The sequence below is a fragment of the Ursus arctos genome, unplaced genomic scaffold (assembly GCF_023065955.2).
Source record: "Ursus arctos isolate Adak ecotype North America unplaced genomic scaffold, UrsArc2.0 scaffold_11, whole genome shotgun sequence".
Taxonomy (NCBI): domain Eukaryota; kingdom Metazoa; phylum Chordata; class Mammalia; order Carnivora; family Ursidae; genus Ursus; species Ursus arctos.
The window spans coordinates 10,153,377-10,166,889 of record NW_026622775.1 but is presented as its reverse complement, the minus strand read 5'-3'; positions in this window follow the sequence as shown (position 1 = coordinate 10,166,889).

The following is a 13,513-nucleotide window of genomic DNA, read 5'->3' as shown; positions in this document are numbered from 1 at the left end:
ATATGATTATGAGTATGAGGTGCTGAGATAGAGCATAAGACAATATCTTTAAAGAGGATTACAAGGAGAGGATTGTCTATAATGTTGGAAAATCACCTGCATGACTGTAGAAATTGCAACAAAGTAAGATTTATATTATTGGGAATAATAGTGAGCTACAGAGCAAAAGCTATCAAGACTTGGCATTGTCATGGTAAAACATTAAAAATAAATATGCTTTTTCCTTGTCAATTAGAGACATCTATAGAACCTTGAGGAAAAGGTGGAGTATTATACAGAAATGTGGAATTTTAAAAGTTAATATCACTTTGATTTTGTTTGCTTTGCTTTTGCTTCCTAACGAGGCTTCTGGAAATCAAGGTACTAAGAAAAGAAAATCATCAAGTTTATACTATAAATAGATTAATGGACAGTGGTAGTAAGAAAAGCAAGCTTGCTCTTTCCCATTATAAAGACTACCTGGGGGCAGCTGGACCAAGGTATGGAGAGAGTATGTTGGGGGCAAGAAGCAAGACAATAGTCTTGTTAGACGGCCATGAGAAAGAGATGACTGAGTTAAGTGGAAGCAAAGCCAACACCTGCATGGTATCATCCCATATCATGTGACAGAGTTTCCCAAAATGCCCATGCTGAGGAGCCTTGCTCACATCTCATTCAATATGTTAGTTATCAGCTTATTGTCTGTGGGTTCCTGCAGAGGGACCGTCTCCTGAGACACTGGATTTTGAGTATCTGAACTTGAACTGTGGCTGCCTTCTTTGTTAAAGGCCAAGAAGCATCCCCACCCCAAAACAGAAATAGAGTCCTTAATCCCCAAAGGCATAGAGACATTAATGGGAAAATTTCAGTATAGGTACTTGGGTGGGGCTAAGAAACGCTCCACCCCCATAACACCTGCTTCTAAAATTTTCTGACTCTCGATGCAACAAGACTCAGTTTGAAAAAATCAGGCCATGTGACCTAGTGATAATTTAATCACTCAGTAGACTGAGGGAAGAATCAGAGAAAATGCCAATCTGTATTCAACCTATTTCATAAATCATATTTGTCAAGAAAAGAAATACTGAACAGAATTAGGCTTTAAAAAGATAATTTTTGTTAAGTGCTAAAGGAAAAAACATATTGTTCTATAGACAAACTCAAAGATAAAATGTTGACATTGATAACTTGACCAGAAATTAAGGCAACACACCTATAGATACATGGAGTTCTTCATTAATGGGTTTATATCTTTATCAAGCATTTTTAAAAGATGGAAAAAGAGTTAAGTAAAATACCAAAAATTGCATTAAACTAGAATAACATTGTCTGGTAGGCTAAAGAATAGAATTAATTGATCTCTGAGAAACAAAAACAATAAAATCATTCCTTGGGACAAGAACATAAAAGAAAACAAAGAGAGACTGAGACGAGGTAAATAAAGAACTTCATGTCTTTTTTTGTTGTTTTTTCCTACTGATAAATTGTCTGTAAGTGGCAGGTTCCCATCTATATGTAATATTGTGGAAAGTTAGATTATTTTAAGTTAGAATGCATAACTTTCAAGAACACAATCAGTTCTGAAACATTTTTCATATATACCCATTCCATTTTCATGGTCATTATTTTGGCTCAGACAGTGATCATCTAGTTCCTAGCAACAGAAATCAAGTGGAATTTCTCTCTTTTCTTTGTATTCTACAATACATTCCACAAACAGCATTTCTTGACTGACACAAGAAATCTTTAACGCAGATATTTAATAGTCTGTACATGGGAAATGGGCTCATTTCCTCATGTAGCAAAATGAAAACCATCATTCCTTTCTACATGCATGGTATAAATTGTTAATTGTCTTTGGTCAGGTGGCAAGTACCTCTTTCAAAGGTCCCCCAAAGGTTTAGCTTTAAATTGCTTCTTCTATTCACTCTTTTTCAATCTATATTATTCAACTAGGGAACTACGTTTTGACTTCCCACCCTTTTCCCAACCAAATCTACCATTCAAGGTCTATAGAAAGTGTTTCTGTTGGTGAAGTAATATTTTCAGGATAGTATCTTTCCAAAGCAGATAATTTACATAACTTTACTATGAGTTGTTTTGTCAACTCCAAGAATGCTTCAGAATTGTCAGTATGAAGACCCTGAAAATTGTGTAGAAAAATTCTGAAATGAGCAAAATACACAGGTCTCAGAGAACAAACACTGCGTTTAGATTATTAGCTCAAAGGAAAACCTTGGAAAAGCAGATTTACTACCATGCTCTCATTATTAGTTGGCAGTGGAGATAATTGTAATTCATTAGACTGAAAATGTAACTTCTGCCAAATAATTAAGAAAATAACTAGTAAGATTAACTTGCACGTATATTCCTTGAAATATACAAATCTGATGACAAAAGAAGTAACCATTAATAACCACTCAATATTATTACCAAATACACCTATTTTCCTGATATATGACTAAAATAAACTTAAACTATGAGGCATGTATAAAAAGATTAGATAAATGCATCATTTTATCTTTTGAAAATACTTTATGAAAGCAGTATAATTATCATTGTCTGCTAACAACAGTATTCTCATTTTCTTTTATCACTTGCCTTGTTCTTAAAAATTAAAAAAAAGTATGTGGTATTTCTTTCAATAAACTGCAAGTCAATGAAAGTGACATATAGCTGACTCTTTTGTCATCTCAAAAGCTAATATGATTCATATGCATACTTTTCTTATTATTTAGCTTTATCCTGGAAGAGGACAACCAATACATAGAAAAAATAGATGAGTGACAAATTACTCATTCTTCCTGAACTATTACTATCAACGAACCAAGTTTCTCAAAGTTGAGAAAAAATCGAAACAAATGGGCATTAAGAAAAAAAATCAGTTATTATACTTGTCTCATCTAGTTCTTGTCACCATGTATAAAGTAGTCATCATCTAAAGTTTGAAAGAGAATTAAATATAATTAAATATTTTAAGTTGTCAAGTTTGCACCCTATTTATTTGAGATTTAGATTCAAAATATGTTTCAGTATTTTGCAAACATTCAATATACTTATCTACCTATAAAACTGATAGTTTTCTATTCCAACAGTGTATATTTTACTCTAAGTTATTGGAAACAATACTATTATTATAATGATGATAACAATAATGGTGTATAATTCAGCTGTTTCAACTTTTTCTCTATACAAATTCTCTCCTTTTTAACAGAAATTGCAAAACTATACCGCTGTTCAATAAAAAAGTTTTCATTCAGAGTTGCCTTAATATTGGAAAGAGCATACAAATCTGTAAATGACAAATTATTGTTTTTGTTTTTTTTTTATTTTTAAGTAATCTCTATACACAATGTGGTGCTTGAACTCACAACCTGAGATTAAGTGTCACATGCTCTACCTACCAAGCCAGCCAGGTCCCTGTTTGTTTATTTTTTTTAATTTTGAAACTTGTTTTTTTGCTGTTGTGTCAAACCTGAAATACAACAGAAAAATAACAGTTGTAGAGGAGTAGCAAGCAAATGAAGAAGAGACTCCCAGGAAAATGGAAGTTAATGAAATAGCTTCATAAATATGGTATATATTTGTCATTTATATAATTTTACTTAGCACTTTTAACATATCATTTCTGTAGTATTAAAATAAAAACTACAGAGTTCTGCTTAAAGACATAATACTGACAGAGAATACTAAGCAGTTATATTATTTACTTATTCTTGTTAGGTTTCTTTTCCTAAGACTTAAATTTCAAATTTATCAGGCATCAAATCCTTTTCTGTAGGCTTCAGGACTCTGTAACCAGTATTCCAGCATTTCGATTAAAGTACATTTGCCATTGTTTGTTATCTGGATGAAATTTCCCTCTATGCATATTGGAAAAAAAAATGTAGCTTCATGTAAGAAAATATTTATGGTTTACTTTTTCAAACATAGCCATGGCAGGCTGAAGATTTGAAAAGGAAATATATTACACAGAAGGATGTTGAGCTGTGTTTTCCAGTGAGGTCTTAAAGTTCATATAATTTTATAATTGCTATTCCGCTAGTGCTCTTTTGACCTTCACATATGATTTCATGATCTTTTCATTAACCACTTAATGTCTTTTCTTTTCTTTTGTTATGGGAAGTGTTTTATATTAATGTGAATGAAATACCAGAGAAATTATGCTTTGGTAATAATAACAGTGAATGAATATAATCTTTACTTTTTAAAAGTACATTATTGGTCAACAGTAATAATTATTATTCATTGAATACTACGTGCTGGTCACTTTACAAATACTTTATACACATCATCTATTGTCCTTTCAAGCAGAAATATTTCCCACTTACAGATGGAACTAAGACTGAAATTAAGAGGTATTATACGGTAGGCAATGAAGCTAAGATTTGACTATCAGTTTGCCTGATACAAAAATCTATATTTTGCCATGAAATCTTCACTGTATTTTTCTTTCTCTTTTAGTAGTCTTCTATTTTGCTATTAACAAACACGTGCAATTGAAATGTAAGCATTGATACTGGAAGTGATTGGCATGGTATTATTTTATAAAAGAATAAAATTAAAATTGAGAAAATTTAAGTTCCCAAACTTTTAGGTAAGCAGAGTAACACCAAATTTCTTTTCACTAGCTTTAAAAAATAAAATCAACCTTATACTCCAACTTAATTACCTTCTTAAAACTATATTGCTAAAACATTTTCAGCACGTACAAAGAAGGAAGATGAAGCAGGAAAAATTACAGGCACACAGTGATTATCCCAAAATCCTAGCACTGAAAAATGAAGCTTAATACCAGTTAAGCTGTCACTGAGTCAGAGTTATAAGTATAGTCAGGTAAAATTCTTATAATTGCTTATAATTTTCAGAGTTTGGAAAACAATTTCCTGGGCAGATGTTTTTACATTGTCCTGAATGTTCCTGTCTCTATCAAGTGCTGAACATTAACTCTGGTTTATGAACAACATATTAATCTTTTCCAGTCTTTCAAGATGACTACCTGGTAACATTAACATACAAATACACAGTGATCACTACATTATTATGAATTCCTTTCACTTGACACACTTGAAAAAATCAAATTAGTCTCTGTTACTTGGCATGGTGCATTTAAAAAAATGAATTTATCATAAAACGTTGGCCTTGAAAATTAAATATTAATTGAAATTAGACTATTAGAAAATTATCTCAGAGAAACATCATCTAACATATAATTCTCTTAAATTTGTGACATTATGAATGAGGTCACTGGGCCAAAGCTTCTTTATGCCAATGGCACAGGTTACTGTCATTTCTATTTCTAAGAGCAGTGAATGCTTATCAACCTTCCCTTGTCAAATTTTATTTTAAATTATCTTCCAACCAAGTGTAAGCTATTTAAGAGCTAATTATCTATGGACTCTGGGAAACAAACTGAGGATTTTAGAGGGGAGGGAGGTGGGGGGATGGGCTAGCCTGGTGATGGGTATTAAGGAGGGCATATATTGCATGGAACGCTAGGTGTTATACACAAACAATGAATCATGGAGCACTACATCAACAACTAATGATGTACTGTAGCAGTTCAATAAAGTCTCAAAGGATTTTTAAAAAAAAGAGTTAATTATCCAGTTTATGGCTTCTCTGTACCTTTATTTTTCTCTGTTTCTACAGTTTTTTTTTCCTCTGTAGTGATCAAAATTCCAAAGTCTATAGAATATGGGAAAATAACTATACACTGGTTTTTCAGTTTTATTAATTATACCTAGTCCTAATGAAAAGTTTATGACAGAGATTACTGATAATTCTGAAACGTAAGACTAAAACCTTATAAATTCAATTTATTCTGGTTATTTATGTGCCAGAATAATAAAGGGTTGTGTGGATATCTTGAATTAAAAAGGTAGTTAATCCAGAGGCATAAATACTAGTTAATTAAGAAGGAATGATGAATAATCTTAAAATCTTAAAACCATTCTCTATGACATGATTTGCTCATCACCACAAGCTTCAAAACAAAATCAAATAAAATGACCTGAACAGTAGATATGTAAGGTATCCTATGTAAATATTTTTATAAAATATATTTTCCAATTTAGTTAAAAAATAACATGACCTAAATATTTCCAAAGGAATCTCAGTTCGTCCTAAGAAGCAAAAATTAGTTCTGTTGAATCTTCTATTGTTTTGTTTGCTGGAAAAACAAATTTCAATGTCCTAAAAATAAAATAAATTTTACCTGTAAATGAAACACCAACATTGGTTATTATTTGAACAGTTTTTATGTTTCCTGATTTTGTTTTAAAACACACACGCCAATAAACTCCACCCCTCCAATCTCAAGTCAGTCTTTAGTTCCTACTTTTCTTTCACACACCACATTTGTTCCATCATCAAATCCTATTGACTCTAATTTCAAAACATATTCAGCTTTTCTTATCACTACCATCTCATGACTTTGGTCTAAACCATTATCATTTCTTGCCTAGATGACAGCAATATTTTAAAAGATTGTTTTCCTATTCACAGTTTTAAATCTAAGGAGCTTAGAACTCACCACTCCATCCTAACAAATAAAAAGCTAAACACACTGAAAAATCAACAACTCTTCTTGGATCCGTAAGAGAGAGGAGGACCCAGGGAGCCTCTTTGGTATTTACTCAAAGGAGTTGAAAACTTATGTCCACACAAAACCCGTACAGGTCTGTTTCCAGCAGCTTTATACATAGTTGCCAATACTAAAAACCAAGATGTTCTTCAGTAGGTGAATGTATAAACTGCAGTACATCCAGGAAATGGAATATTATTCAGTGCTTAAAAGAAATGATCAAACCATAAAAAGATATGGAGGAACCTTAAATTCAAATTGGTAAGGGAAATAATCATTCCGAAAAGGCTATGTACTATAATATTCCAACAATATGACATTTTTTAAAGATTTTATTTATTTGAGAAAGAGAGAGAGAGCATGGGGGGGGGGGGTCAGAGGAAGAGGGAGAAGCAGACTCCCCGCTGAGCGGGGAGCCCAATGCAGGGCTCAATCCCATGACCCTGAGGTCAGGACCTGAGCCGAAGACAGACCCTTAACCAACTGAGTCACTCAGGTGCCCCAATGACATTTTGAAAAAGGCAAAACAATGGAGACTAGAAAAAGATCAGTGGGTATCAGAGTTTAGTGGGAAAAAGAGGTGAATTTGTGGAACACAGAATTTTTAGGGTGATGAAACTCTGCATGATACTGTAATGATGAGTATATATCACTATATATTTGTCCAAACTCATAGAATGTAAAATAGCAAGAGTGAACCATAATGTCAACTATGGGCTTTGGGTGATTTTATCAATGTAGGTTCACCAATTATAACAAATGCACCACTCTGGTGGTTGCCCCACTACTCATGTGGGGCAGGAGATATATGGGAAACATCTCTACCTTCCTCTTAATTTTGCTGTGGAGTTAAAATTTTTGTAGAAGAATAAAGTCTTTAGAACAAACAAAGATGTTTTTCTTGTTTCTATCCTTATACGAATCAGTGCATTCTCTAAGCAGCAACTAGAAGCTTCTTTTAAAAATCAAAATAAGATCATGACAAATTTTGTAGCTCAAAACCCAATAATGCAGCCATATACTATTAAATTAAAAGCTAAAACTCATAGCATACCTTAATAGGTGCCCTGTGCCTCCCTACTCCCCAACTCTCTGATCTCATCTCCTCCCTTTCTCTACTCCTTCAACGCACTCTGCTCCAGCCATGTTGGCCTGGTAGTTATTCCAGGAATGTACTAGGTGTGCTCCTGCCATAAAGCCTAGGCATTTGTCTTTGTCTCTGCTGGGAAGTGTTTGTGTCAAATACATTAAAGGTGTATTCTTCACCTCTTCCAAATCTTTGCTCGGGTATCACTTTCTCAATGACCCCTTTTTAAAACTGTTTTACCAGATAGCCTATATCCCTTTTGCCCCTTTATTTTTATCTTCTATTATAATACCTATTAAGACACTATATAAACCAGTGGTCATTACTGTGTCTTCTTGATATAATATAACCCTTGCTTTTTTATACTCCTGTATACACACACCCCAGGAAAAGTACCTGTCTCCTAGGAGGCACTCAATGGATATTTGTTGAATAAAATATCACTAACAGATGAAAATGTTATTAAAGAAAACATAATCAAGATATCAAAAGTAAACAAAATGACTTAGGAAAGGATTTAGATGTATGTATTCATGTTAAATCTGTAAAGATTTTTTGAGGATCAGTAGGGAAAAGTAGCATGGTAAATACAAAACATGGGAAATAGAACACCTTAGGCCTCTCAAAAACCAGGCTGCCTTTGAAATAAATACCAATATTATTTTATTCCTTTTAAGTAATACAGCAAAGCAGGAAGTAAGGCAATTAGTAAATGAAATGATGTACCAATTTAAAAAGATATAGAGGCATGTTTCAGAAATTCCAATCTACCCATGAGATCCTTAGAAAAGTATCTACCTAGAAAGTATATTTGTAGACACAGAACTATAGCCTGCACCCAGGTGGTAAACTATGTAACACTGCATCAGAGTCAACTTGTCCTCCCAAATGCAGAAAATCAAAAGGAATTAAACTTGGAAAAAAAGAATAACTTCCTATGCTGACACAGAAGCAAAAATATTATGACTTCTTTATTTACAATGAACCTAAGGTTTTGAGGCTCTATTCATGCTGAAAATGAAAAATAAGTCTGCCAACCGAAAGTAGTTCTGTTATTTATGGAGGATTTAAACTTTTTGAGGAATTGTTTAATTCAGGTTTCTTCTCAAGATTTTCTCCCTTCTCCTTCTCTTCTTCCCAAGTGTGATCTAATTTATGTGTTGGGCTAAGAATGTTGCAGTGGGTGTTATATCTAACCCTATAATAAGAACCTGATGAGTCAGCTGGTCTTTGGTGGTCTACAGTCTATGTTGGTATGATCAAATGTACAAATTTCACTGGACTTTTGGCATTTATCTGTCCTATCATGGCTATTTGCCACTAGATTGTTATTGTCTGGATCCCCACACGAAGTTAATGTCTTTTTGTGAGTTTTCTCTCAAAGGGAACACAGAACTTTAGCTCATGAGCATCTAGCTCTGCAATAGGACATAGCAGAGGTTTCCTTAACACCTGACAACTGAGTTTTTAGAATGCATCTTTTTATTTTATCTTGAATGTGTACACAAGGTGTTCTGAATCAGAGACAGATTTCTTATTATTTATCTTATACTAATAATAAACAAATTGGCTCTCCTTGGCTCAGGCTTTATCTTCCTGCAACATGATGAAAACTAAGCCAAATGTCCCACACAAGTAGTTCAGTAGTCAAAGGTAACAGTAGGAGAACAATGGATTTTTTTCTGTGTACCTAAAGGAGAAAGAACAGTCCCCTCATCTTGCAAAAGAATAGGAAGGGGAGGGGCGCCTAGGTGGCTCAGTGGTTAAATGTCTGCCTTCGGCTCAGGGCGTGATCCCGGGGTTCTGGGATCGAGCCCCGCATCGAGCCCCACATTGGGCTCCTCCGCTAGGAGCCTGCTTCTTCCTCTCCCATTCCCCCTGCTTGTGTTCCCTCTCTCACTGGCTGTCTCTCTCTGTCAAATAAATAAGTAAAATTAAAAAAAAAAAATAGGGGAAGGGGAATGTGTTTCTTTGGGGTGGATGGAAAGGATCCTGGGTTCTCAGTCTAACATTCTGGAATATAAATACATCTTTCCAAGGCCCAAATAAACTCCTGGTATCTGTGGCTTTTACAAGCAAGGGATGTCCTTTATCTTTCCAACACTTTGGTCCAGGCTTAACCATTTGGCTTTCTTGTATCAGAGCAATTAACTAGACAAATGGCTATATCTGTTTCTCACAGTATTTAAAGAGTAAGATGTTCCTGGGAAAGTGAAAGCAAATATTCCTGATCTTTATGTAGTACACATTTCCATGGCTTAGAAAGCCAAGACTTTTTTATAGAAGCACTGAGGTATGTGGGAAAGTTTTATTTCACTACACTGACTCAGCCATTTCTGCCGAGTCATACCTGCTCCAGGTGAGGCCGCTCTAGGAAGATGTATGACAGGATGCGAAGGGTAAGGCCCACTGCTCTCAGATTCCTACATAACTTATCAGTGGCTCATTGTGGGTGGGTAAGTCCCTTTCTAGCACCAACCAAACATTTCAGCTACAGTTTTACTCTCTTGCTCTCTAGGCTTTCAGCTGATGAAAACTGAGTTCTTTTGGGGCAGAAATTAGCTGGTACACATATGCATTCTTCAACTCCTTTATTTATTATCTAAACTATTTATTTTTACTATTTTGGCTATGATTTATGGAATGTCCAAACACCATTTTCTCTAAAAAGCCAGGTTTCTGCATTTGAAAGCCCTGGTGTTCAAAACTTTTAGTCATTAGTACAGGCTTAAAAAATATGTCTATTAAGGAAAAAGGTGAGGACTAATTATCATCTAAACATTGTATTCAACCTACTTTAACACTCTGTTCAATAGAGGCTATCAGAACCCCATACACAACGTGGAATTTTAACTTCATGATAAAAATTAAATGAATTTGCTAAACACTATTTGTTATTTTAGAAATAATTAGTAAGCAGCTACTATGTACAACAGTGTTAGTGAGTAGAGCACTGCCTTCATCAGAATTGCATTCTAGCCAGAAAAGACAGAATAAACCGCATAAATAGATAAAAACCTGTAGTGTGATAGCTAATAAGTGGAATGAAGAGCAAAGAGGCAGCAGGGAGGATGGGGACGGTTTTTATTTTTGGTGGAGGGTATTTAAGTGAAGACATATGTAGTAACATATTTAGATAAAGAGAGTATCTGAATTATTCTGGGTTATTGAATTTTAAAATAACAGAGTAAAAAAGACCTGTGAAAAAATTCCATAGGATAAAAGAATTTAAATATGATAAATTTTGAATTAATGATATCTGCCAACAGTCTTTTACACAGCGTCAGGGAGAGGAAGGCTAGAGTTCTTACCTTCTTCTGTATGAAAGAAGGTAGACAAGGAGAGGATGAGGATGGTGGAGAATCAACCACAGAACCAAGGAATTAATCAGATTGAAAAAGGGCATCTAGTTGCCCCAAAGCACAGGTTGGTGCAGGAGAGACTCAGCTGGCAAAGCCAGAGCAGCTGGCTAGAATAGGCTACTTGGTCCATTCCATCAGCTTCAAAGTGATGCATCCCTGAAGGTTATGCTCTTGACTTTTTGGACCCACCATACTGTGCTATGTTGAAGCTTTACTGGACTTATGTTAAAGCAATAGATATATTTTCATTTATAGCTATACATAGAATTTAAAAAAAAAAAGAATTTTCCCCTCCATCTTGAAGAAAGTCATATTAAGACTTGCTGAATTTATTCAGGTTAAACTATTGTTTGTGTGTGTGTGTGTGTGTGTGTGTGTGTATCTAGACAGAGAGAGAGAGAGAGAATATACACACATACACATACATATACACACTATACATGGATATATTTGTATTTGTGTATGTGTGTGAGATCTGCAATAAAACAGCAAGATCTAATCATAAGAAAAAAAAATTTCGAGTCCTGATGAGTCAGTAGCTGAAGTATCAGGAAATAATTCTTTAAATATCTTTTAAATATCCATAATATACACCACAAATCCACATATGCTTCTTCGCCCTGTACTCTAAATTTTGGTTCTTCTCCCTGATTTTCAATTCAAGGAGAAAAATATAAAATGGCTTGGGTGGAGATGGCAAAAAACAACCAAAAGGGAATTGTTCTCCTCCCTCAAGTTTGTATAAAATTTAAAACTGGAATGTTTAAAATTACCTAGCCTAAATCTATTTAAAAATAGATTGTTTTTCCTGGAAACAGGACAAGAAGTCATAGAGGTCCTAAGGTTATAGGCAAATTAGTGTTATTCAAACAAGGATCCACATTTCCGATTTCAAGACATGTGTTCTCTTATACTAACTACTCAAAAAAAAAAAAAAAGAGTATTTTGATTATTAGAATTTAGAATGTTGCCTTCTAAATAAACAAGATGCAGTAATTGAGCTAATAATTAAAATTTCCCTTAGCTTTAAGAGGAAACAACTCAATGAGAGATGACCCCTCTTTTCATATAATAGCAGTACAGGCAACATGATTTTCAGGACCCAGAGCAAAATGAAAATGTGATGTCCCTTGTTAAAAAAAATACTAAGACTTTCAAGATGGTGACAGCAGAGCACGAAACTAAGCATAAATCCATTCTAAGCACAGGGTTCTGTGTAATGGTACAACTTATATGCCCCTGAGGCTGGCCCTTGTATATCAATATTGGGGAAGAGATCAGAAAGAGGCAAGCATATATTTGATGAAAGATGGTCAAGAGTCTGAAGAGGAGTTTGAGAGGAAGCACCAATCAGACCTGGGACTGGATAACTACATTTTATATGTGTTTACCTTTTTCTCAAAACCAATGAATCAATGTCTTCCAGCCTCACCAGTCCCTCTGAAGATTTGGTAAGGAGGCCAGTTAATCTGACTCTTTCTCAGGAGGAACCAATGAGTCTATATTTCTCTTCATCCACATCCTTCCAGTAGGAAAAAGTGCACAGAACTTGAAAGTATCCTGGTGTCCTGGGAGCTGTGTTAAGAGACAGGTGTAGATAGTTGTCAATTCCCACTTTGTCGACTGTATTTATTACACAGTTTTACAAAAATATAATTTCTGGGCAGGCAAGCACATAATTCAGGCCATACAGATAATCTATGGAGTAATAAATAAAAAAGGTTTTTATTGATTTGCTTATTTAGGAATTATAATATGTTGGAAAAAACAGGCATCAAAAACATAAACAATAATGCTGAAATGGTATGTTTTCAAGAAAAAATTTCCTTATATTACTTACATTTTCTATAATTTTAGTTTTAGATAAAGTCCTCTAAAGTACAACCATTGGATAAAGAGAAATGCTATTATAATAAAAATAAGAATGGCTTGACACATTGTTAGAACTCTTGATGCCATAGCTCTGTTAAGATTTCCCTTACATATTTTTTTCATTACTTCTGGACTCCTTCTTTTTGATCATTTCACGTGGAGAAAATTGGTATATCTGTCCCAAGAAGCCATCCATTATGTAATATAAATATTAATGTGCTTTATGAGAGTACAAATAAACAGTAAGATATTTAGCAGCCATTATCTTGGCTTTTACACACAGGTATACAATTGAGAAACTTGACAGAAATTTAAAAGGAACTGAAAATATCCTTGTGCCTAGAAAAAGCTGAGTAACAACTCTTCCATGCACCTCTCTAAAGAACTTAGCTTCTGTAAGTGTAACAATAAAGTGGATCTAGAAACTTAATAATCATTAAAATAATCCAGAGTGTAAATTCTTTAAAGACTGAACCTTACATTTTTGATATGCAGAGCACTTTTATCATCTGACAAAAGTTATGCTCTCCACATGCAAATTAGCATATTTTCATAAATACAAAAACTCTTCAAAGTAAGTCAAAGTCCAGTCCATGGCCCAGAATATAAACTGTTAACTCTCTCTTC